This window comes from Fukomys damarensis, unplaced genomic scaffold (assembly GCF_012274545.1).
Source record: "Fukomys damarensis isolate Sample0158 unplaced genomic scaffold, DMR_v1.0_HiC HiC_scaffold_33, whole genome shotgun sequence".
Lineage (NCBI taxonomy): Eukaryota > Metazoa > Chordata > Mammalia > Rodentia > Bathyergidae > Fukomys > Fukomys damarensis.
Genome location: NW_022900945.1, coordinates 34,068,537 through 34,079,116, shown reverse-complemented (window position 1 = coordinate 34,079,116; position 10,580 = coordinate 34,068,537).

The following is a 10,580-nucleotide window of genomic DNA, read 5'->3' as shown; positions in this document are numbered from 1 at the left end:
CGACTTCCATTTTGCTCACTATCTCTATGGTTACCTGGGAAATTATTTCTGCTTTGAATTTTTCTAGAGCCTGATTGATCTGTTTTGTTACTTCCTGTGGTTTGAGTTCAGGGTGTCCTGGTGGTTCACTATCGGCCTTTTCATCCTCATTTGCCCTAATGTTTGCCATTGGTAAACTGGAAGTCTGTCCTTGTGTCCTGCTTAAGTGTTTTCTCATTTTAATTTTTGTTGTCGGACTGTGCTTGGTTTAATCTCTGGATTATCACCCAAATCTTCCTGATATAGTTGCACGCCAGCTTCTGTGTCTCTAATGACCCACAGACATTCTCATCTTCATAACATCAGAGAAAACAGCTCATCAAATCAACCACAATGCTTTATCCCACCTGATACAGTCAGCAACACATTAAGATCAAGCACAACTTGGACACTGACCACCAGTGGTAGTCACTAGTCTATCACCCTTAAATCATTTGAATTAAATTGAAATCAAGAAACAGTCCAGAACATGTCTGCAGTGAACTAAATTTCAATATATTGTATTTACCATTTAATGGCTCAGACAGAGCGAGGATGCAAGACCCCTGATCTCAGTTAGCTGATGGCTGAACCCATGACCCTGACTGACCTCAGGCTGCAAGGCCCAGATTGAGTTCCCCAACCTTCTGAATGGTTGAACTCCACAACGTTCTATTACAGGTTTCCCACGCCCTTTCTTGAAAGATGTTCAAAATTGGGAAGACAGAAAAATACCCTTGATGACCACCTCTGCCTGTGCAGAGTGGGTCCAAAGACTTGTACAGTCAGGAGGTCTGAGAGTGCTGGGGAGGGGGCTTATGGGGGTTCAGGGGCACCCATGCGGCTACCTTCCTGGCACTGGAGTGATTGCAGCTGGGTCAGGAGCAGGCATGGCTCTCCTTCCCTTGGTGGATAGGGGCCCAGGCTACTTTCCTGGCACTTGAGTGATGGCGGCTGGGTTGGCAGCAGGCGTGGCTCTCCTTCCTGGGGTGGATCAGGGCCCAGGCTACCTCCTGGTGCTTGAGCGGTGGCAGCTGGGTCGGGAGCAGGCGTGGCTCTCCTTCCCGAGATGGATAGGGGCCCAGACTGCCTTCCCGGAGCTTCTGGCTGAATTTTTGTTTTTAAATTTTAGCAGTAGTTTTTCTGTATTGTTTACTTTTGTGAATTAAAATTAAAATTAAATGTTAGAGCTAATGTCATCTCGACACGAAATGCACCACTTACACACAGACTTTATCTTCCTCTCCATTTGCCTGAGTGTATCAGATCTGAGATTTGAGGGGGTTTCACCCTTTATTCTGCTCTTTACTCATTGGAATCTTTTTTCCTATTCATTTTAGCACTTGCTATTGCTTAGGGACTGAATTTGGAATGCTCTATGAAAGTTGATTATTTCCCGGGCTCCATAATTTGCTGCCCACATATTTCATGTGTTGAGCAATATTAGCTTAATCTAATTCCTGTTCTATTCTGAAGGAAGCTCTCTGGCTCTTGAAAAGACTGAGCATGACTTCCCATTACTTCTGTGTCTGTAGCTTTGACCTTCAGTCTTTTTCTTAAAAAGCTTGATCACAAGACAGACACTATGAGTGTGATCAGAGGAACCAAGTATGAATTATGCCTTCACCTTTCATGTCTGTCTTGTTCCAATTAGGGAAAGTTACCCTGACAACCAAATAACTAGATTTTTTTAAACCCCATATTGTCGTCTATAAATTTAACTCCTTATCAAGTTAGCCTGCCTCCTAAATTCTGAAAGTTGTAGGATTCATTTAAGTTTCCTGACAACGAAAAGGACAGCTTTAAAACCAATGCAATTATTTATTCTGATTTCCCTTTCTTAAAGTTGAACGTTGGCATCCCACAGTTTCTATTTAATTTCCTTGTTTCTTCTGGAGATCAGAACCAGAGAGGCCTGGCAGTCCATCCTTGAAGCTGAGAGTTTAAAGACAATAATTCCTGCCAGATCCAAAAAAAAAAGGTGCAAGAACCGGGGATTGTGCTTCTGATTCCTCATGGCGGAGGTCTTCTGGCCACCCCATTGGTTGATCTTCCTATTTACTGCTATTTCCAAGGGGGTATTTTCCAGAACTGATTATGCTTATTTTTACTTAAGAGGAAAGGAGTACTCCTTTTATAATTCTAAACTTTTTTGGAAAGCTACTCCCTTATTGCTTAAGCCCTTTGAATAAGATGCTAATTTGAATGAAAAAGAAAGAAAAGTAAACCAGAAGACTGAATCAGAGGCTAAATTGTGCTCTTTTTATTTCTTGGCTTTTATCTGCTATGCGCTCTTGTTTGTAGCTGATTACTGATTTTCCCTGCCATTATTTGGATCTGATTACTCCTACCAGTTAATTGGTGTTCCTCAACTTCTATCCAAATGCTCATTATTGGTTAGAGACAGCGGGGGCGGCCTGGGAACAGGAGGCTGAATGGTTAAATCCTTAGTCATAAGTGGAGAAATGACTCAGAATGTCTGCCCTGTTCCAAGGGGTTTGCTGACCACTTCTCTGATTGCAAAGGTCGACAAACTCATGCATTCCTTCTTTTTTTCCTTTTCCTTTTTATTTTTTTTCCCCCAGGCAATACTGGCAGAAGGAAAGGGCACTGCTCCCAGAGAAAGTAAAGCAGAATACTTAGAGAAGTTGCTCAAGCAGATCTGTCTGAATATCACAGTACTCTCCTCAATGCTTGGTAGAACTAGAGAGTAACTACTGTCTGTCAGACACACATCACCTCTGCCTGACATTGTGAGTGCTCTAAATGCTTAAGAATCACCTATTAACATTGTTTGTTTGTTTGTTTGTTTATGGAACCTTGGGTCAAACTATTTTAGGCAGCTAAGTCAGATAAAAATAAACATATAGTCAGAGATGGACTGAGCTCTCAAGGAAGTCAGCAGAAAAAATAAAGACAACCAGAATTGTGGCTGTAGGCCATCTGAAGAAGATGAGGCCTCAAGATAAAGATGCCATGGTGAGGCCTACATGCCTCCTGAAGGGATAAACAGTAACTTGAGATTATATTGTAGTGATGACCATCAGATAAGCATCAGATGCCCAGGTGGGTGACCAGAACATCTAGACCCATTCTTTCCCCCAAAATGTTCCTGTTTTAGAAGTCATAGGTAAGTCAAGGTTAATGATGCCAGCCATATAACCTTGATATGTTCCCCTCTTTCCTACTGGATCAATATTAGCTGCACAGCACAAATCTCTCTGTTATGAAACAAAGAATCTTCCCTACTCTCTCTTAAGAAGAGCTAACCAAAGTATCCAGTGCAGGGCCTGGCAATGAGAGAGAAAAGACATTAAATATATTTCAGTGTTGTTTATGGGCCCTTTCATAGCCCTCCTACTTTTATTCTTCTTTTCCCACTAATACTTAAAATGTCAGTCCAAACCAGGCATGGTCACCTGTGCTTGTAATCCCACCACACAGGAGTAGCTCATATTCAGTAACTATACATTTCTAAAATATATTCTGGTTCTTAATTGACACATAAAAATTCTGTCTATGGGGTAACATTTAAATACTTGCACACAATATGTAATGATCAGATTGGGGTAACTCACATGGCTACTACCTCAGACATACATCATTTCTTTGCACTGGAAACATTTAAAATTCTACTAGCTATTGTGACATACTCAATTAATGGTTGTCAAAATAGCTGAATATTATTTAGGGACATTCTTCCCTAATCCCCAAAGACACATATACACATTTGCGTGCATGCACACTCCTGAAGAATGCCCACACTTTCAGCCACTTTTTTTTTCCTAGAATGAATGTGCAATCTATTTTTTTCCCTTGACTTACCATTATCTTTTAGCAAAACTTCACAGAATGAAAAATATACCAGCAGAGCTCTCTTATTAATTTTACCCCCAAATGGTTACTTTTTCCTTCACAGAATTGTTGAACCAATAACAAGACTGAACAGTACTGAGCAGGGACTTTTATTCTTGGCCAAGAATAGAAGTGGATAAATTATCAAATCCCTTCTAAACCTGTTGAAAGGTGAAAGGAATGAGGGGGTGGGATAGGCCAATGAAGGAAAGGAATTTCATGACTTTTCTAGGAATACAAGTGGAGACATTTGAGAATTTGGGCACCGCCTCTTTTCACTGTTTCAAGGCTCTTGCCAGTTCTCCTCAGGGTCAGTTTTTAACTCTCCTGCCTCTGGAGGGAGTGTCATTTAGCACAGGGAAGGAATTAGAAGGAAGGTACAGACTGTGAGTCTTTCCCGCAGGTATCTTAGATCCAGCCAGTTTGGGCCAGCCCACTTGAAGAGGACCCTAACCTACAGTCAATCCACCCTCTATGATTAGGGCAGGATGGAAACTCAGCTAGGTCTACTAGGCAGTGCCGGACCAGGGAGGGCTAGCAACCCTACGGGTCACCTCCAAGTGCCACTATGTTCAGTGCAAACTTCAAAGGACACTACTTGGCATGGCCAGGATTTTAGAGATCAACGTTCTTTTATAGCTTATTTTCAGTAACCTAATGAGACAGAGAACCAGGAAGAAGAATGCAAAAAACCAAGCAGGGAAAGAAGGAATAAATATCAGCGAGAATAGGAAGAAAAGCTGGGCTATTATTCCCACTGCTCTGGGAGGATGAGGCAGGAGGATAGAGTTTGACCCCAGCCTGGTTAATTAGCAATTAACAATTTAAAAAATTTTTTTATTTAAAAAAAATTTTTTAAAGAGAATGGAGATGTAGTTTAGCATGAAGGGACTGAAAGAAGAGGAAGGGAAGAAAATGGAGACAGTGATAAAAGATGCTTTGAAATAGGAATTTAAGAATTATTTTTAAAATAAAGAGAAAATGGAAAAACAATTTGATCTGCAAGAAGAAAGTGGAATGGAAGAGGAAGTGGTTAAATTGGCCTAGAGGAAAAAAAAAGAGCTGGGACTAAAATAATACAGAGACTCTGCTGTTAGCACTTTTGACTAGCTGAAGTCAATGTGTCTTTGCACTTCTCGGCTCGTAATGCCCTCTTTACAACACTGAGATTTAAAAAAAATTAGTCACCAGACCATTACTCAGCACTTTAATAGAATTTCATCAGGGACTAATCATCTCTGAGAAAGAGTTCCCCATTTTTCCTTCAAAGAATTTTTTTTTCAGTACATGATATTGAACCCAGAGACACTCTACTACTAAGCTACATCCCCAACATTTTTCATTTTGAGACAGTCTTGTAGATGTGTGTGGTAATCCCAGCACCTGGGAGGCTTAGGCAGGAAGATTACCATGAGTTCTAGGCTAGCATAAGCTATGTGGTATAAGGTATAAGTGCAGCCTGAACTACATAGTAAGATTCTGTCTCATAAAAACAAAAGCAAAACAAGGTAGGAGTGGTGGCACATGCTTGTAATACTAGGCCTCAAGATTCTGAGACAGCAGAATTGCCCAAAATTTAAGGCCATTACGGGCTACATAATGAGTTCAAAGGCAGCCTAAACCACAAAACAAGATTTATTTCAGAGAGAGAGAGAGAGAGATACAGGTAGAGACAAGGTCTTGCTAAATTGCCCAGACTGGCCTCAAACTTTCAATTCTCCTGCTTTAGCCTCCCACAGAAGCTGAGATCAAAGGAATAGTTTTTAAACCAATCACCAGGAGAGTTTTTGAGTTTTACACTCAGAATTATTATAGGGTAATTCAATTCATATACAATTTTCAACCAAAAGAGTACATTTTTGTTCATAATAATATAGTGAGCCCCTGATTTATGAACATTAGCGTTGGAAACTTTCACAGATACAAAAGGACCTCGCATTAGGAAGGTTCCTAGATGCAAAGAAATTGTGGAAGTAGCTCATGTGTCTGCTGCCTCTGCTGCTGCGGTGCAGCTGTGCGCTCACCGTCCAGTGGGATAGGTGTGGGCCAAAGTCCGTCTGCCCTCCATCCCCCTGCACCCTTCCTCCTGCAGTTAGTTCCTGCTCTTGTCAGTCCACTCCATGCAATCCCGTGTGCCAGTTATCACCATTTAAGGTGACTGTAAAAGTCAAAATAGTTCATTTACAGTACTTGTGCATACTTGTTTGTGTATGCTTCATATTGTGCATTTGTGTCAATGGTGTGTAAGATTCATTTTGTCAGACTTACCAACAAATCCAACTCTCGAACATTCACCTAGAGCAGGACTTGTTCTTAAATTGGGGACTGATTGTGCTTTTCAGTGGAATAGCTTTGAACCCAAAGAAACCTGTGTATGATTTTCAGCTCTCCCAGATACTAGTTCTTTATCACTGAACATATTTGTTTAAAATTTCTTTGAGCCTCACTTGCTTCCTGCATACAGTGGGGATGCTAAGGTTTAAGTAAGACAGCCAATATGGGAGATACTTCCTCATCTCTAGTGTGTAGTAGATGCTCAATAAATTCAACAACAATTAGCAGATTAAGGAATCAGTGATCACATATATGGAAGGACAAAAGAAAAAAATCCTGGAAAAAGAGCTAGAGGGACAGAGGACTGTAAATGTGCACATATGGACAAAGAGAAGAGTTGATACATACATTTGTGGTATGAGTATGCCTGTGTGTGTCCACATGACAGCCGTCAAGGAACAAAATTACAAGTTAGCTAAGAGGTCATACTTGTTTATTTGGCCTATTTGAGACAGGTCCCTCTATCTAATCTAAGTTGGTCTTGAACTCCTACATGTCCCATCCTGGCCTTGAACTCTTGAATCTCCTGCCTCAGCCTCCTGAATGCTGAGATTATGTGCATGTGTCACTACTACAGCATAGTTGAAAGGTCTTGATTGAGTTCCCCCACACACACACACACTAGTAGGGCTTGAACCCAGAGCCTTTGCACTGAACTATGTCCACAATCCTTTTTCATTTTGATTTTGAGGTAGGGTCTCACTGAACTGCTAAATTCTCCGGGCTGGATTCAAACTCATAATCCTTCTGCCTCAGCCTCTCAGAGTGCTGGGATTATGAGTGTGTGCCACCACACTCAGCTTGCTTGACTTAATTTTCAATTCTAGAATCCAGCAGCACTTCATCCCATGAAATAGAATAACTTCCAATTAAAGGGTTCGTTCAGTTAGAAACAGCAGAGCTGAGGGAGTTACTCCCACCCATTTAATTCTCTGGTGTGAATAAACTATAATGGAACATAGGATCCTAATGATATGATAGACAATGTGAAATAGGAAGAAAAGGGCTAAAGGTGTAGGGAAAGTGGGAAGGGTAGGGGAAAGGAAATAAGGGAAAAGAAAAATATGAGAAAATGAAAAATGGAAATGAGGTGTTTGTAAAGAGGAAGGGGAGGAGGGGGTGAAGGGAGGGCAGGGACAAAGGGGAAAAAAATGAGAACCAAGACCTGTCATGTAAAGGTACAAGATCCCAACGATGAATGTAACTACTGTATACCTAGAATGTACCAATAAACTCAATAAGGAAAAAATAAATAAATAAAATAAAAGTTAAAAAGAATAAATAAATGGATAAATAAATAACAGCACAACTATGGCCATTGCTCCTTCCATTGTTCTAAGAGAGGTAGAAAATAAAATAACAAAAACCCCAAAGATCTCAAATGCTCCAGGTGAGATCACATGCATGTTGTGTTGGATCTCCTAGCCTGACCTCCGGTCACTTCCACACTACTCAAACCCTATTATGGGTTCCTAAGTAGGAGCTATAGGCCCTGAGTGTCATTAAGAGCAGAGTGAATTCTGGGAGCGGTATGCGGGTTGAGAGCCCCTAAGATGACTCAGCACCCTGTCCATCAAACCTCTACCAATCACACATAGAGATTCAGCGAGGAACCTGGGCTGAGCTGAACGTCCGTTAAATTCTGAAAGCCTGGTTTACAGTATTTGGCGGTTTTTGCTGTTGCAGCTTGCAAGTGCTGTGACTTGTGTGTAGTGCTTTCACTTTTCAGCAACCCCGACATCGTTTTTCTGTCTGTGACTTATCTTTTGTTGGCACTGACTTGCCCTGAGCACAGCTTCCAGTAGTTTTCAATAAGTGAGGCTGCTTGTCACTTGGTACCTGGTGTATGTTTGCCATTCGCGGCTCATCTTACACAAGAGCCTGGATGGTACCTGTCCATTACATGGTAGCTCTTTAAACAGAGAAGGACTTCAAGAAAACAGAAATAAAAGCAAAACAAACAAGGTGTTGGTCATTTAACAGTTAATTTCCTTATAAGGCAAGGACAGGGAGACAGAACAATAGGAAAATAATTGATCTGCTAATGCTAGGGTTTTGTTTATTTTTGTAAGTGTAAGAAATTAAGGCAGAGAGAATGTTATCACTTAGGCAATTGAAACTGGCTTCTTTGAAAAATGTCTAGCTCCTGCTTTCTCCAAAGCCCAAAGAACTTAGTTTCTGCTTGTTAGAGTTTTGACATAAGTAGCTCCATTTCGAGTTTTAGCCTGATTTGTTCAGAAACTTAGTTGAAAACAATTGGGATATCATCTTTTTAAAAAGATTTTGCACTGCCAGAGAAATCACAAGTACAGAACTAAGAAAGAACCCACAATCTGGGAAAAAAAATATTTTTACTAGCTGTTCATCAGACAAAGGTCTTCTATCTAGAATATAAAAGGAACTAAAAAAAAATCAGACCCCTCAAATGTAAAGACCCACTTCAAAAATGGGCATCTGAAATGAACGGACATTTCTATGACAAAGAAGTAAAAGCAGCAAATAAACATGAAAAACTGTTCAACATCATTGGTCATTCAACAGATGCAGATAAAAACAACACTGAGATTCCATCTCACACTAGAAAGAATGGCTGCTATCAAGAAATCAACCAATAACAAATGCTGGCCAGGTTGTGGGGAGAATGGAGCCCTTCTTCATTGTTGGTGGGAGTGCAAACTGGTGCAACCACTGTGGAAATTAATATGGAGATATCTCAAACAGCTAAGATTAGAAGTCACATTTGACCTAGCTAGTCCTCTGCCGGGTATCTTTCCAAAAGAATTAAAAGAATCATATCACAGTGATATATGTACACCTATGTTTACAGTGCCACAGTTTATAATAGCTAAAATTTGGAAACAACCCAATTGCCCATCAACTGTTATATATATAATGGAATATTACTCAGCCATAAAGAATGAAAAACTAGAGATATTTATAGCTAAGTGGATGCATATTGAGGCCATACTCTTAAGTGAATAATGCGTCACACACATGTAAATACTGACTAGTTTCTTTGATGTGAAAACTAAAAGCATTAATAAGGATCAAAATGTACAATTGATATTGTGTAATAGGAAGAAAAATATATAATGGAATATTACTCAGCCATAAAGAATGAAAAACTAGAGATATTTATAGCTAAGTGGATGCATATTGAGGCCATACTCTTAAGTGAATAATGCGTCACACACATGTAAATACTGACTAGTTTCTTTGATGTGAAAACTAAAAGCATTAATAAGGATCAAAATGTACAATTGATATTGTGTAATAGGAAGAAAAGGTCTAAAAGAGTAGAGAAAGTGAGAGGGGTAAGGAAAAGATAAAAAGGGAAAGAAAAAATATGTGAAAAGGAACAACATGGAAACAATGTCTTTGTAAACAGGAAAGGGTGGAGGAGGTGAAGGGAGGGCTGGGGAATGGGGAAAAATAAGAACCAAGATAAGTCATGTAAAGATACAAGATCCCAGTGATGAATGTAACTGCATTGTATACTTAAAATGTACCAACAAATTTAATAAAGATAAATAAAAATAAGAAACTTAGTTTAAAACAATGGCCTCCTGAAAGTTTTATTTAACAGAACAAAGTGCAAGGGTGAGAGCAAGGGGGGGGTGCCTGAGAGAGAGAGACAGAGAGAGAGAGAGAGAGAGCCCCAGCTAGAATGGAGAAGAGGGTAATGTGAGGAAAGGCAACCCCTTCAATAACATGGGCGGTGAGGGGCACATCCAGTAAAACAGGTCTGATGGTCTGACTTAAAAGTATACAATCTTTCATGAATTCTCTTACTGATGTGTGGGTCCTGGGAGGAATTCCTTCCAGGTTCTTGGTATCCTAAACAAAGAACTACAGAAGACACAGAAAAGGTAAGAAGGTTGTATGTTTATTGAACGTGGAAAAGAATTATACTCTGCAGAATGAAAGCAGGCCAGAGCAAAAGCTCACAGTGATCACAGAGAACAGAGGGAGGTAGGTCTTTTGCACGGGCAATGCCCTTATTATGATTTGTGCCTAGATGTTCCCCCAAAGCCTCATGCAGTCATAGATGGGGCTATTCAGAGGTGGCTGAATCTGGAGTGTGTGAGGCTGGGATCACTAAATCAATCCACTGATTGGTTTGGCATAGGTGAAGGTAGGACTAAGGGTGTCTCACCTTGGGTATGAGTGCTACCCATTCTAAGCGTGGGTAACCTAGATAAGATATAAGGGACAGAAAGAGGGTCCTTGCTTGCTGTTTGTCACTTGCTGCTCATTTGCTTGCTGCCTTCTTACTGCCCTGCTTTGCCATGGACCATTTCTCCTCTGTGAAGCCCCTCTGTCAAGCCACTCTGTCTTGGAGCGAGCCGACTATGGACTGAAACCTCTGTGAA